The sequence below is a fragment of the Lichenostomus cassidix genome, unplaced genomic scaffold, assembly GCF_008360975.1.
Source record: "Lichenostomus cassidix isolate B80296 unplaced genomic scaffold, HeHo_3.0 HiC_scaffold_784, whole genome shotgun sequence".
Lineage (NCBI taxonomy): Eukaryota > Metazoa > Chordata > Aves > Passeriformes > Meliphagidae > Lichenostomus > Lichenostomus cassidix.
The window spans coordinates 1-15437 of record NW_028147897.1 but is presented as its reverse complement, the minus strand read 5'-3'; the positions used below and the strand labels follow the sequence as shown (position 1 = coordinate 15437).

Here is a 15437-nt window from a genome sequence, read left to right as displayed (position 1 = left end):
GAAAAAAACAGTGATGGCTTCTGCAGAAATGCTTATACTACTGCTACGGTTTAATTTAGGATTTTAAAAAAGATCTGTGTGGGATTTTTAAGTCATCAGAGTAAGCACTATGTCATGCCTATATCAAGTAAGCCTGTGATGAAAAATTCCGAAGTGGTGGTTAGAAAACGGGGATTAATGCAGGCTTATTCAGAGCAATTTCCGATGTGCAGGTGCACAATAACAAGGACCGTCCCTTTAGTGCTGGATTCGGTTACCACTGTGACTGTTTATGAGTAGTTCCCTGTTCCATAACAAAATTTGTTCTGCTGAAAGGCTTTTCATCAAGCACGAATCGTAAGAAACCTGCGCTTATGCTTTCGGACGTATGCAGTAAAACTCGTGATACTCCGGATATTATATTATGAGAGGGTTAGATCCATGTTAGATGATAATGATAAAAACATTTTCCTGTGCGGTAGAAAAAAACATAATCACAGCAAGCGTGCTAGTTCTGCCCGATCGTCATCAGCTGGAGGATGAAACCGGAGATCAGCTGGACAACAGCCTAGGCAGAAGGTCCGCGCTGGATGAAATGCCACGTCTTCCTAGTCTATACGTCCCGTCCTCTCGAGCTGCCCGTGTGCAAAGGCAGGGCGGGCAGCGCTCGGCAGCGCTCGGTGCCTGCAGTGCCGGGAGGAGGCTGCGGGCGCCGCTGTTGACCGAGAGGAGCGAGAGGAAGATCGGAGCTCTGCAGTCAGCCCCGCCCGCTGCGGACCGGCTCACTCACTCGCTCCCTCGGTGTATGGGTCGGAGGCCGGGCGCTCTGCGAGCGTGTCCGCCCGCTGCGGAACCATTCTGTAGCAAGACAGAGGGGCCGGCAGCTGAGACTCTATTCAGAATCTGGGAGCAGAGTCGGAGCGGGAGCTGTCTGGGTTGGCGGCGAGGAGCTGCAGGCGGCGGAGCGGTGCTGCAGCGGAGATGAACGCGGCGGGGAGGTGCTGGGGCCGGCGGCAGCGAGCTCTGCTCTGGGCCGTCCTGTTGGCGGCGTGGGAGGCGGTGTGGGGGCAGCTGCGCTACTCGGTGCCCGAGGAGATGCCCAAGGGCTCGTTCGTGGGTGACGTGGCCAAGGACCTGGGGCTGCAGCTGCCGGAGCTCAGCGGTCGCGGTGTCCGCGTTGTCTCCGAAGGCAGGACGCAGTTTTTTGCTCTGCACGGGAAGACGGGACATTTAGTGACGGCGGAGAGGATCGACAGAGAGCAGCTGTGCCGGCTGGTGGAGAAATGCATTCTTCGCTGTGAGTTGATAGTGGAAGGGGAAATGCGGATTTACCGAATCGAAGTGGAAATCACGGACATTAACGACCACGCCCCCAGCTTCAAGGAAAGTGAGGTGGAGGAGAGGATTAGCGAGACGACAGCTCCAGGATCACGGTTTCCCTTGGCCAGGGCTCATGACCCGGACTCGGGACGGAATTCCCTGCAGAGCTACGAGCTGAGCGGCGACGAGCACTTCTCGCTGGCCGTGCAGTCAGGCCCCGGAGGCGATCAGCGTCCCGAGCTGGTGCTGGCCAAGGCGCTGGACCGGGAGGAGGCGGCGTTTCACGAGCTGGTGCTGAGGGTGAGTGACGGCGGCGATCCGGCGCTGACGGGCACGGCTCGGATTCGAGTGACGGTGCTGGACGCGAACGACAACGCGCCCGTGTTCAGCCAGTCCGAGTACACTGTGCGTGTGCCCGAGGACGTGCCCGTGGGCTCAACCCTCGTCACCGTCACGGCCACGGACGCCGACGAGGGGCTGTACGGGCATGTGAAATACTCTTTTAAGAAAGAGGCAGACACGGCTATTTTCCATCTAGACTCTGAGAATGGAGCGATCACTCTGTTGCGAAGCCTGGACTTCGAGGAAGGGGATTATTACGAACTGGAGGTACAGGCACGGGATGGTGGTGGCCGTTTCGACAGTGCCAAAGTCGTGATCACCGTCACAGACATAAACGACAATGCACCCGAGATTTCGGTGCGGTCGGCGCTAAATGAGATTACTGAGGATGCACCGTCTGGGACGGTTGTAGCCCTGCTGCATGTGCAGGACCGCGATTCGGGTGCGAACGGCGACGTGCGCTGTACGCTCGACGGAGGCGTCCCGTTCCGGCTGGAGAAATCCTTTGAAGATTACTACCGGGTGCTAACAGCGAGAGAGCTGGACCGTGAGCAGGTGTCGGAGTACAACGTGACGGTGCGGGCGGCCGACGGCGGGTCGCCGCCGCTGCAGAGCAGCGCCGTGCTGTCGCTGCGGGTGCTGGACGTGAACGACAACGCGCCGGTGTTCGCGCAGGAGAGCTACAGCGCGCGTGTGGCGGAGAACAACGCGGCGGGCGCGCTGGTGCTGACGGTGCTGGCGACGGACGCGGACTGGGGGCAGAACGCGCGCGTGCGCTACCGGCTGTGGGAGGGGCGGGTGCGGGGCGCGCCGCTGTCGTCGTACGTGTCGGTGCAGGCGGAGACGGGCGCGCTGTACGCGCTGCGCTCGTTCGACTACGAGGAGGTGCGCGAGCTGGAGCTGTGGGTGCGTGCGGAGGACGGCGGCGCGCCGGCGCTGAGCAGCAACGTGTCGGTGCGGCTGCTGATCGTGGACGAGAACGACAACGCGCCGCAGGTGCTGTACCCGCCGCCGCCTCCGCCGGCGCGGGCGGGGTCGGTGTCGGGCGCGGCGTGGTCGGGCGTGGAGCTGGCGCCGCGCTCGTCGGAGCCCGGCGCGCTGGTGGCCAAGGTGGTGGCGGTGGACGCGGACGCGGGTCAGAACGCGTGGCTGTCGTACGAGCTGGCCAAGGCGACGGAGCCGGGGCTGTTCCGCGTGGGGCTGCACAGCGGCGAGGTGCGCACGGCGCGCTTCCCGCTGGCCCGCGACGCGGCGCGCCAGAGCCTGGTGGTGGTGGTGAAGGACCACGGGCGGCCGGCGCTGTCGGCCACGGCCACGCTCACCGTGGTGCTGGCCGAGAGCGTGGCCGAGCTGCTGGCCGAGCTGGGCAGCGCGGCCGAGGAGGCGGCGCCGGGCGAGCCGGCCGGCAGCCTGACGCGCTGGCTCGTGCTGGCCGTGGCCGCCGTCTCGTGCCTCTTCCTGGCCTTCCTGCTGCTGCTGCTGGCGCTGCGCCTGCGCCGTTGGCGTCGCCAGCAGGTGCTGGCTGCCAGCAGCGGCGCCTTGCGCGGCGTGCCGGTCTCGCACTTCGTGGGCATCGACGGCGTGCGCGCCTTCCTGCAGTCCTACTCGCACGAGGTGTCGCTCACGGCCGACTCGCGCAAGAGCCAGCTGCGCTTCTCGGGCGCCAGCAGCTGCGACACCCTGCCGGTCCCTGCCCGGCCGCCTCCCGACGAGCCCGCGCCGCTGCTCGGGGACGAGGATCCTGCTGGCGCCCTCCCCGCGGATCCCACCCCTCCCTCGGTGAGTTTCTGGGTCCAAATTCTGTGTGCGACTCTTCCTACTGCAGCTAATTCCTACTACTTTCTGTCCTTTTCCCCTGTGGTTCCTGGCGTGTGTAAGGAAATATTGTGTCATGAAAGGTAAAGCTTCATTTAGTAATGCGCTGGTGATTCTTGCTGCTGGGATGTGGACGTTGGTGTCGGATCGTCGTCTTTTGGTTGGTAGGCATTGCAGAATTCAGGCTCTTCTTGGATGGAGATTTTTGATTTGGGACCTTTTGTTTTTATCAGTTTTCTAGGTCCTTTACTTTTCGTTTTCTTGTCAGTATTAGGTCTGTTCACCTGCTGTATTGCATTGTATAGAGGTGGAAGTTTCCGTTGTGAGCAGTTTCAGCTGTGTTCTCGACAGCACATATGCTGGAGTAGGGTGACAAACAGAACATTTGTGTTCCCTTGCAGAAATTTCTCTCTTGTGATATTTTCACATTTTTACTCAATCGTGCAGCTTTTTGTTTGGTTGGTTTTTTCTTTTTTTTCCCCTGCTTCATTATTTGCTCGCCTGTATAGTACAACTTGATCTTATATATTTTTTATTATTGTTTATCGTTTATAGCAGAGTATGAATTACACTGTAGTATGGATTTTTCACAGCGGCACTTTTCTGAAGTCTGTCTTTGGTATACTTAAATATCACTCCGTACTCTTTTTCTTTTAATTGTATTTAGGATAAATGTAAGCTATTGTTGTAAACTGAACGTGAATCCGTGGTTGCTTGCTTGGTGTTGGGTCTGTTAAATTACTTGCGTTTTGAAGTGCCTCACGCGTTATGTTCCTCAACCAGTAGTGACAGCAGTGCCAACTTTGTGTAGCAGAATGCACTGTGTGTTTTTCGAGAGACCATGCCCAGGCACTCTGCGAGTTTTCTTGGGGGATTTTCTTTGGCTGAGTCACAAGTGAGCTTCACACTGGGGAGTGAGTAGAGATAGTGGAAGAGGAGGGCAATTGCTTTTTGTTAATGTTGTTAATTCTAAAATAGATGCGTGATCACTGGCTTGTCACCTTGTTGGTGTGTCATCGCTGTGCTCCTGCAACGATGGAGTCGAAGAACTGCATGTTCGCTGACTGAATGTCGTGCTTAGAGACGATATACCTCTTTTTATGCCTTCAAAGTGTGGGTGAATATCTAGAAATTAGAGCTTGTTGTCGATGTTTCTGCTGGGTAGAATTACAGACGGCACGGCCCTGCAGGAAATGTGGATACACACTTGTTGTGTGGAATTGTGCATTTTTGCTTTTTATGTCGCCTTCAGTCTTGTTTTGTATCATTCTCTCTCTTGTAGCAGCGCTCGATCTTTCGATGCCAAGTGTTTAATATCGATACAATGTATGAGGAAGAGAGTAGCGTACGTTCTTACTGCGTTACTGATTAGAAAAGTTGTTTTTTCCTTCTGTGCTCCTTATCAACCTGTGAGCACAATCCAGTCTTACTGCACCTGGGATGATTTTGTGAGAATGACCTTGTTGTCCACGAGAAGCCTCTTCTGCCAAACGAAGGTTGATTTTCGAGGGATTGTTACTGTCTTATGGGCAATTTTCACCTAGTTTACTCTTGGTCATTGTGCCTTTTTCAGAGATGTACAGGTGGTGCTGTAGCCGATGGTCTAGTGACAGTAGATCCTAATGTGCCTGAAGCCAGTGTTCATTTCTTGCTCACAGGTTTGGACTATTATACATACACAGGTATTTTCATCTTGAACTGTTTATTGCTTGAAGATTTTTCCAAAAGTCAGTCGTCTGTTTTTGTATTTATCACAGTTGTCTTACAACACAGAGTTCTCAATTAACGTGAATTGTTTGAAAGCGGTGTCTAATTAATGCAATGCGACGCAACAAACAGTGAGGAAGGGCGAGATTCTGCTTAAATACTTTCTCCATATGGGCTGGTGTTCTTCCCTGTCCTTCCCCCAGCTGAAGCAGATTGTGGCTGCTTCTTGTTGCGGAGGAAGAGCGTGTTTTCAGAGCAATGTTGTTGCCGAGCCATCGTTTCCTGCTAACTGCTACAGCAGAAGCAGCTTGTGAAAGAGAAACTGAGTCTTGTAGATTACATCTTTGTTTCTTTCGAGGCAGTGGAAAGAGTGGCATAATCGGGAACTGAGTTATCCCCAGGACCCTGTGAATGAGCGTAGTAATAATCCATGGAGATATTTCTTGAGCAATAGGAGTGTTAGGAAAACCTGATGTACCAACAGCTCCCCAAATCCTGTTTCGTGAAGGGCTTGAAATGATTCAGCTGGTCAAAACATTCCGTGCTTTCTACATGGTCATGAAACACGAGTTGTTGGTTTGTGGAGAGTCTTGCATCCCGTGATTTCTCATTTGATGGTTGCTGAGAGGTCGCGTCAGTACAAACAGGCACCGAGGTGATTCAAGTGCTTTTCCATAGCCACTGCTCTCAAGAGCGTTTTATCGTTTCCGTTTTCAGACTGTCCCACGCCGGGAGCGTTTGTTGTTTTATTGAGGCAAAGTACTCGTCAGTGTGTTCGTGTCGTGGGTAAACCTCCTTTTCTAGTTTTGCCTTTCTGAAATTTCTTTTTGTGACTTTTCTGTCGTCTTTTTTTAACGAAGGCTTTGTCCTGGGAAAGGTAGTTGAAATGTCACGTATGCCTCGGGCATCACCACATAGGAGTAGTAACCCTCTTTTATTACAATTCTCGGAGTAGCACACTGGTAACTGAAGTATCCTGGGAGCATGGATACCTTTTTTTTTCTTCCGTCCACGTTCTTAGATCTACTTATTTACACCGTTCACTGAAAAAGCTTTTTGAAGAAATGCTTTATTCTTCCCAGTTCCAGGGCAAGAAGTTGTGGTAATCTCCTTTATTTGTAAAATCCGGATCATGTACGGATAATGCTGCTCTAGAGAATAAGATTTGCCGTTTTCCCCCCGTCTCAGTCAGTCTGAGAGGGATATAAAATAAAAGGAATGTAAACAAGAATCTCCGGAAAGCAAATGGTGCTTCTGGTGCTTCTCTTCTTCAAAGGCTTCTCTTCCCAAGTATTTGTAGACGTTGCTTCACAGAGATGGTAGAAATGAAATAAAAGAGCTGCGTAAAGAGAGTCCATAGCAACAACAGAAAGGATTTGAATCTGCAAGGAATTTGCTGCACAATGTACCTGCTTGTACTTACCTGTACTCACCTGTGCTCCCTCGTACCAAGTCTGCGTGATCCTCCTCTACTCCACTACACGTTCCCCAGCCAGACTCTGCATTTTCACTTCTGATCAGAGCTACTCGATTCCCCTTTCCGCGGGAATGAGAAAATTCGCCACACTGAACACTGACTCGCTCTTTTCTGTAGCCGGTGGCGACAATTCCCGGGAGCTGCCCACGGTGCGACCCGGAGCGAGACCCCCTTGAGCGCCGTCTTCAGGCGGCTGCAGTGGCGTCTCAGCGCCTCCGGGTGCCGCTGTTGGCCGCCGCCGAGCGGCGCTGGAGCCGCCGCCGCCCAAAGCCGCCGCAGCCGCGTCCTGCCCCCGCAGGCTGCTCGCTCGCCCGGCGCCGGCCACAGCGGCAGCGGCACCGACAGCAGCAGCAGCAGCAGTGGCGAGAGGCGAAGCCGACCTCTCTGCCTTTTAACTGCCCCCGCGCTGTCTGGCGAGAGCGGCTGGAAGGGAGACAGGGCAGCGGCAGGAGGCAGGAGCTTGGCGAGCGCTGCGCAAAGAGAATGGCGGTGAGGCGGCGGCAGAGGCGCGGGCCGGGCGGCGGGCGAGCGCTGCTGTGCGCGGTGCTGCTGTGCGTGTGCTGCGGGGCGGCGGCGGAGCGGGTCCGCTACTCCATCGCCGAGGAGCTGGGCAGAGGCTCGCTCGTGGGGCCGCTGGCGCGGGACCTGGGGCTCAGCGCCGACGAGCTGCCGGCGCGCAAGCTGCGGGTGGCGTCTGCCGGCAAGAAGCAGCTGAAATACTTCACGGTGAATGAGGAAAACGGGAACCTGTACGTGAATGAGAGGCTGGACCGGGAGGAGATGTGTGGCCAGACAGCGTCCTGTTCTGTCAGTTTCGAGGCGCTGGTGCACAACCCGCTGAACGTTTTCCACGTCGAGGTGTCCATCGAGGACGTGAATGACAATGCGCCGCGCTTTCTTAAGGATAACATCCATTTTGAAATCATCGAGTCTACAGCTCCTGGTGCCCGATTTCCCGTGGGTGTTGCTGAGGACGCGGACGTGGGCAGCAACTCGCTGCAAGGCTATGAGCTGGAGGCCAACGGCTACTTCGCTGTGGAGGTGAAAGAGAGCCAGGACGGCAGCAAGTTTGCAGAGCTGGTTCTGCGCCGCGCGCTGGACCGAGAAAGCGAGCAGAGCCTGCATCTGACGCTGACTGCGCTAGATGGCGGTGACCCGCCCCGGAGTGGCACCGCCCAGCTCTGGATCAACGTCACCGACGCCAACGACAACCCACCCGTGTTCGCGCAGGAGCGGTACCGCGTCAGCCTGCGCGAGGACGCGCCGCCGGGATTGATTGTTCTAAACGTTTCTGCCTCCGATGCTGACGCCGGCAACAACGCCCGCATCACCTACGGCTTCGGAAAAATGCCTACCAAGGTGCTTCAGAAGTTCGTGGTGGATGCAGAAAGCGGAACAATCTCATTGAAGGAGGCACTGGACTTCGAGGACATGCGAGGCTATACACTGCTTGTGGAGGCGAGGGACGGCGGGGGTTTAGTATCACACTGCAAGGTGGAGGTGGAGGTGATGGACGTTAACGACAACGCACCCGAGATCACGATTCTGTCCCTCTCGAGCCCGGTGCCCGAGGACTCGCCGGTCGGAACCGTGGTGGCGCTGCTGAACGTGCGGGACAGAGACTCCGGCGAGAACGGTCAGGTGTCGTGCGAGCTGTCGGGAGAGGCGCCGCTGTCGATCGTGGCGTCGTCGGGCGGCTCGTACAAGGTGGTGACGGCGAGCGCGCTGGACCGCGAGCAGGCGTCCGAGCACCGCGTGACGGTGGTGGCGCGGGACCGGGGCAGGCCGGCGCTGTCGAGCCGCACGGAGCTGGTGCTGGAGGTGTCGGACGTGAACGACAACGCGCCGGTGTTCGAGGAGGAGGCGTACAGCGCCTACGTGTGGGAGAACAACGCGGCGGGCGCGCTGGTGCTGCGCGTGCAGGCGCGGGACGCGGACGCGGGCGCCAACGGGCGCGTGAGCTACTGGCTGGCGGGCGGCAGCGCGGGCGCGGCGGGCGCGGCGCCGCTCGTGTCGGTGGAGGCGCGGAGCGGCGCGCTGTACGCGCAGCGCTCGTTCGACTACGAGCAGTGCCGCGAGTTCTCGGTGGCCGTGCGGGCGCAGGACGGCGGCGCGCCGGCGCGCAGCTCCACGGCCACGGTGCGCGTCTTCGTGCTCGACCGCAACGACAACGCGCCGCGGGTGCTCTGGCCGGCGGCGCCGGGCCCCGGAGAGGCTCCGGGAGCGGCCCCGACGCCTTTGGAAGTGGTTCCGCGTTCAGCCGAGGCCGGGTACCTGGTGGCGAAGGTGGTGGCGGTGGACGCGGACGCGGGGCGCAACGCGTGGCTGTCGTACGAGCTGGTGCAGGCGTCGGAGCCGGCGCTGTTCCGCGTGGGGCTGCACAGCGGCGAGGTGCGCACGGCGCGCGCCGTGTCCGAGAGGGACGCGGCCAAGCAGCGCGTGGTGGCCGTGGTGAAGGACCACGGGCAGCCGGCGCTGTCGGCCACGGCCACGCTGCACGTGGTGCTGGCCGAGAGCTTGCAGGAGGTGCTGCCGGAGCTGAGTGACAGAGACACTGTGTCCGAGCTGTCGTCTGATGTGAACCTCATTCTTGTTGTGTCGCTCTCCCTCGTGTCCTTGTTATTCGTTTCCACGGTCATTTTTGTTTTTTTCTTTAAATGGCGACGGTCGAGGAGCCCTCCCATTTTTATAACTTCTGATAAGGAACTGTATTCCACCCTGGGTTCTAAAGCACCGTACAACTACTGTAGCAGCACTCTCCCCTTGCCCTATTCCTACGAAGTGTGTTTAGCCTCCGAGTCGGGGCAGAAAGACTTTACGTTCCTGAGACCAGGGACGGCAGCCTTGCCTGCCCGTCTCCTGTCCGGTGATCCTGGTTCAGGCACTCTTTCCCGGAAGGACCCTCCTAGCCCCGGGAGCTCGGCACAGGTGAGCTTCTGTCCTGCGGTCCCTCTCTGTGGGTTTGTGTGAATGTTTTTGACTCTCTTCTGCTGTCGGTGATCAGTAATCAACCGGCAGTGCTGAAAGTCCCGACATACTGTTCAATAGCTCAGGGGCATGGAGGTGTGGGTGGGTGTGTGAGAGCTTGACTCATCCTTTTGTCCTGGCCACTCTTATCGGCGAATTGCCGATTTTCCCCGAGGAGCTACTCAAAGTTGTCAGTACTTCAGTCTGTCCTGGAGAAAGACAGACAGGTGCGAATTTCACCGACCCGGAGTGATGGGATGGACTCGAGGTGGAGCGGGAAAAAAGTGTCGTGGAATCTGAACTAAACCAACCCTTTTACCTTGGTCTAATGACCCCTAATTGTCACTGCCACGCCTGAGCGCTTTTCATGTGTGATCTATCCCGGCGTGTTTACTCAGCAGGGGCAGCAACCGAGTAGTTCTCTCCCCTTTGTGGCAAGCTCGATTCTTGAGTACTCTGAACCTCTTAAACTGAAGGTGTGTACACCCGTAACTTATCTTTTCCCCTCCGTCTGTAAAGCTGGAGCTTGTGCTCCAGTGGAGCTCTAAGCCTGGAATCTAGCAGGAGAAGCTTTTGTGTTCCCTGCTGCCACTGGCTTCTCTGGAGCCCAAGCGGAGTAGGGAAAAACGCCGAGGTGAGCGGCTCAAGCTGGGATTTGGCTTGAATCCGTTCCCGAATTATTTCCTGGTGCAGAGGAGGGCGTCTTCCCCCTTAGCTGTCGTACGTTTCCACTCTTCTCCCTCCCAACGGCGCTTTCAGGCGCTCTGAAGCGTCCTCTGCAATATTCATGTTTCCCATAAAGGTGTGGAGGAGACGTAATGTCTCCAGATTAATCGAAATATGGTAGATGGAACTGTTCTGTCTTCCATGGCTTTCCTGAGATCTCTTCTCTACTCATCTCTCCGCCGCTTGGCCATCCCACTACTGCTGGGATTAAACGGACGAGGTACTCTGGTACGGGTGGTGTGTGCACTCATAGGAAGGGAAATGACTTGAGAACTGCGGTCCCCACGTTCGAGGAATTATTTGGTAAACCACATTGAGGAAAACCACGAAATGGGCAGTGGTTGAAAAAAGGATTCAGAGCTTACAGTGGTTGGAAAAAAAATTTATTTCAGAGAAAATAAGTTGCTGAGGACTACTTCAAGATTTGTGTCGAAGAGAGCTATGGATTTTATTGGTTTTAGATTACATGTAAGAAAGAAAGAACTAAAGTTGTGATTTGGTTTTCTATGAGAAAAGAGGTGTTTTGGGAACGTTAGATGACTAACACTGGATTTTAGCAGTGTGAACCCTATACTTCCATCACATTATTTGGACTGGTTATAAGTATGATAAATAGCACTGATAAAGCTTATCTTTTGGCAACGATTAATCAGGAGATTAATCTTTGATTAATCAGGAGAGAAGGAAATATCTGAGCATGTAGATAGGACAGACTGCGCCGACTCGTTTGATATTGCCGACTCATCATGTAAATGCAGAAGTACTGCGTCTCTGGGTGGATCCCATGTGCTCACGGCAGCTTTTAGGACTGAGCAGGGCGAGGACGCGCAGACAGAGTCGAGATTCCTCTCGCTCTGGAGAAAGTCGTTGTCCAGCGCTGATGCGGGTGGTTTGCAGATCCTGCTCAATGAGCTCGGCCACCACAAGTAGAGGGGTAACAAATAACCCGCCGCAAGTTTCCGTGCCAGTTCTTCAAGGCTTTGAGAGCCTCCATAAATGAATGAATGCGTGGGCGCTGATTTTGATTTTTCCCGGACATCGCCATCCCTTCTTTATCAGTCTCGGCTGTGGAATGACACCTGGACTCTGTGTCACAGCTGGGTTTTCACAGGGTTCCTGGCACTCCCTTATCAACCTTCCTCGTCCACTTTCCGTTACCCCGTGACAGCCGAGCAGTTCTGAGGGTGACAGACGACGAACGCCGGGATTTCGGTCATTTTATCCCTATGGGTGCGTGAGAAGCCGGAAAACCCGACATAACACAGGTTGTTGTTGATGACAGCAAAAACCCTGAAGGCAGGAAACGTCTGGTTTTGGACCAGGCACTGCCGCTGCCCTGACCTGCCCGGCTGTTGCTGTGCGGGAGGGGGATCTGATCCCACCCCGGTGAGCCTGCACGCTGCAGAGTGTGATTCCCCTGCCTCTGGCTGGTGGAAAAAAGTACCGGGAAGCAAGGTTGGAGATGGCGAGAGTAGGAGGGCGTATTAAACCGAGATTTCTGCGGTTTGTCGGGGAAGATGCCTTCTGGGATAGTGGTGGCAGTGGGGATCCCGCAAGAGGGGCGATGCTCCTGGAAATCCTGCGTCGGGAGCCGCCCTGTGGCGAGACTCTGTGCTGCGGCCGGAGGAGCTGCTCATAATTTGGCAGCACTAAATCAGTGTCTCTTTGCCGCCGACGCTACTTTGGTGGCACACTGAGCGGCGACGTCGCGACGCCTTGAAAAGGGTTTCCCCCCAGGAAGGGGCTGGCCGAGCATTTGGGTGGGAGGACAGGCATCCTGAAGGTCCTGAGAGACGCTGGGGGCTGGCGCGTCGTGTCTGTGCTGGCTTTCCTCGGCTCTCCTTCTTACCCTAAACAACCCTCCCCACTCGTCCTCCCGCCCGTTCCACCTCCCTTTCTTACTCCCGCTGCCTCATTCCACCGAGGGGTTCCTGGGACACATCCCCTAAACACCCTACGTCTCCGTATCGCCCTTTCTGGCGTCGCTATCTCTATCAACTTTTACACCTTTCTGCCCGCGCACGCAGTCACCGTGCCCGATCTACCCTGCCTCTGCCAGTGCTCTCCCTGCCCGGCTGTTTTTATAGTGGGGTTTCTCGCAGGGCTGTGCTCTCCCTTCAGGTTCTGCCCGCTCGAGCCCCTCTGTCCTCGGGCCGAGGTCGCCGCACTCCCTCCGGCGGGGCTCGGCGGCGGCGGGGCTCCGGCGCCCTGCGCTCTGTGCAGTTATTGGACGGGACTCTGTGTGCCGCTGTCGGCCAATGATGGAGCGGGGGGGAACTGGCGGCCCGGCCCCGCTCGGAGCCGGGATGAGGCGCAGACGGTCTCAGAGAGACTCTGGGAGTGAGTCACCGCCGAGCCCGCCGAGCAATGCCCGGCTCCCCGCCGCCGCCGCCGCTTCCCGGGGCCGCTGGGCAGCGGCATGACGGGGCGAGCTGAGAGTTTCTAGCCGGGGCGGGGGGGCGAAGCGGAGAGCGCGGCCGTCCTGTGCGATGAACGGCGTTGCTGTGAGGAGCCGCGGGGTGACGACGGGGCAGGTACTGAGCCTCTTGCTTTTGTTCGGAGTTTCCGACTGGGTTTCCGCCGCGATTCGCTATGCGATCCCCGAGGAGGCGCGGAGAGGCTCCGCGGTGGGGAATGTGGTAGCCGACCTGGCGCTGGACCTCGGGCGGCTGCCGGGGCGCCGATTGCGGGTGGTGTCCGGCGGCAACAAGAAGTACTTCGGGGTGGATCTGGCGAGCGGGGCGCTGCTGGTGAACGAGAGGATAGACCGGGAGGAGCTCTGCGGTGCGCTCTCTCCCTGCTCCCTCAGCTTTGAGATCGTGGTGGAAAACCCGCTCGAGCTGTACAGCGGCACCGTAGAGATTCAGGACATCAATGACAACGACCCGGCTTTTCCCAGCAGCCAAGCGAGGCTGGAAATCAGTGAGTCAGTGGCTGCCGGAGCGCGCTTCCCGCTAGAGAGCGCGCAAGACCCCGATGTGGGAATTAACTCTTTGCAGACCTACCAGCTCAGCGCCAACCCGAACTTTGCCCTCGACGTGCAGACTAGGGTGGATGGCAGCAAGTACGCGGAGCTGGTGCTAGAAAAGGAGCTGGACAGGGAGGAGCAAAGGGAGCTGAATTTGGTCTTGACTGCGCTGGATGGAGGCAGCCCGCCACGGTCGGCCCAGGTGCAGATCCACATTGATGTTGTAGATGCCAACGATAATGCCCCGGTCTTCAACCAGTCCACCTATAAGGCGAGTGTGAGGGAGAACACGCCCAGCGGTACCCTGGTCGCCAGGATCAGTGCATACGATCTGGATGATGGGCCCAATGGAGACATCGTCTACTCCTTCAGCAGCCACACCCCCGCCAAGGTACGAGAACTCTTTGCTCTGGACTCAGCCACAGGGGAGTTGAGGGTCAAGGGACAGCTGGACTATGAGGAAACAAAGTTGTACGAGATTTACTTACAGGCTAAAGACAAGGGAGCTGTTCCTGGTGTGGCACATTGCAAGGTGCTGGTGGAAGTCGTGGATGTGAATGACAATGCTCCAGAGGTGACAGTGACTTCTGTGTACAGCCCTGTGCCTGAAGATGCAGCCCCAGGGACGGTCGTAGCTCTGCTGAGTGTAACAGACTTGGACTCCCATGACAACGGCCAGGTGAACTGTTTTATTTCCCCTGGGATCCCGTTCATGCTCAGCTCCTCCCTCAAAAATTACTACACATTGAAAACAGAAGGAGCTCTGGATCGGGAAAAGGCAGCAGAGTATAACATCACTATCACAGCCAGGGACTCGGGCTCACCACCCTTGTCTGCAGTAAAACACATCCTGGTGCAGGTGTCAGATGTCAATGACAATGCGCCCAAGTCGTCCCAGGACTCCTATGATGTCTATGTTCTGGAGAACAATGTGCCCGGCATTCCCATCCTTAACGTGAGTGCCACAGATCCGGACCTTGGGCGCAACGCCCACCTCTCCTATACCCTTTTGCAGGGTGACCCCACTTTTGGCCACCTTTTCTCCATCAACCGGGAGAATGGCACCCTCTACGTGCTTACCTCCCTGGACCATGAGGACCGGGTGGAATTCAACATGATGGTGCAGGTCCAGGATGGTGGCTTTCCGCCTCTGGCCACAAATGTCTCAGTCAGTGTGTTTGTCACTGACCTCAATGACAATGCCCCAACTGTGCTGTACCCTCACCCCAACACCACCACCACCACCTACACTGATGTGGTGGCACCAGGCACTCCCGCCGGGCACATGGTCACCAAGGTGGTGGCGGTGGATGCGGATGCAGGGTACAATGCCTGGATCTCCTATACCCTATTGCAGGCCACAGATCCCAGCCTCTTCTCAGTTGGGCTGCACAATGGGGAGATCTTCACGGCCCGCCAGCTCCGTGAGGATGATGCTCCCGAACACACCTTAGTCATCCTGCTGAAAGACCATGGGGAGCCCGTGCTGTCCACCACTGCCACTGTTTCCATCTCTGTGGCCGAGATGGTCAAGGAGGTGCTCACTGACCTCACTGATGTGGCACCTGCCAATGATCCCAGGAGACACGTGACTTTCTATCTCATCCTGGCTGTGATTTTGGTGTCAGCAGCCTTCTTCATCACCATGTTGTCCGTGGGCATCTTCAAGTGCTACAAGTGGAGGCAGTCAAAGGAGCTATACAACAGCGCCAGGAGTACCACGTACAGGACACCAGGGCCCTTCAACCACATTGATGCTGTGCGGGGTGGCTTCACGCCGCCCAACTTCTACCACCAGGTCTATCTCACCACGGACTCTCGCCAGAGTGATCTCCTGTGTAAAAAGCCCTTCACTTCCAGCCCCTTGGGGAGCCGCCAGGGCACCATAAGGAATGGTGAGCCAGGGCTGTACCACCAGATTGTGGGCACTGCCAGCCGGCTCACCACACCTGCCGAGGTAATGTAGCTCCTTCCTTGGCATGTCCCGGTGCTGGGCAGAGCCACGGTTCATTTGTGCCGTACGTGTGTGGTTGCGTGTTGGGGTTGGGAGGGATATCCAGTTGTGCCATGACCCAAAAGAGTTCAGCAACAGCTGAACAGGTGTTCTTTGGAGTCAAATGAGCCATCCTGAGGGTT

General features: G+C 56.7%; 3 pseudogenes; all 3 read left to right on the top strand.

The window, feature by feature from the left end:
- The first annotated feature begins 54 nt into the window (after positions 1-54).
- LOC146420569 (protocadherin gamma-A2 pseudogene) lies at positions 55-6816 on the top strand (annotated as a pseudogene).
- An 84-nt stretch (positions 6817-6900) lies between these two features.
- On the top strand, positions 6901-11918 carry LOC146420568 (protocadherin gamma-B5 pseudogene; annotated as a pseudogene).
- Positions 11919-12571: 653 nt separating this feature from the next.
- Positions 12572-15367, top strand: LOC146420567 (protocadherin gamma-C3 pseudogene; annotated as a pseudogene).
- The last annotated feature ends 70 nt before the right edge of the window (positions 15368-15437 follow it).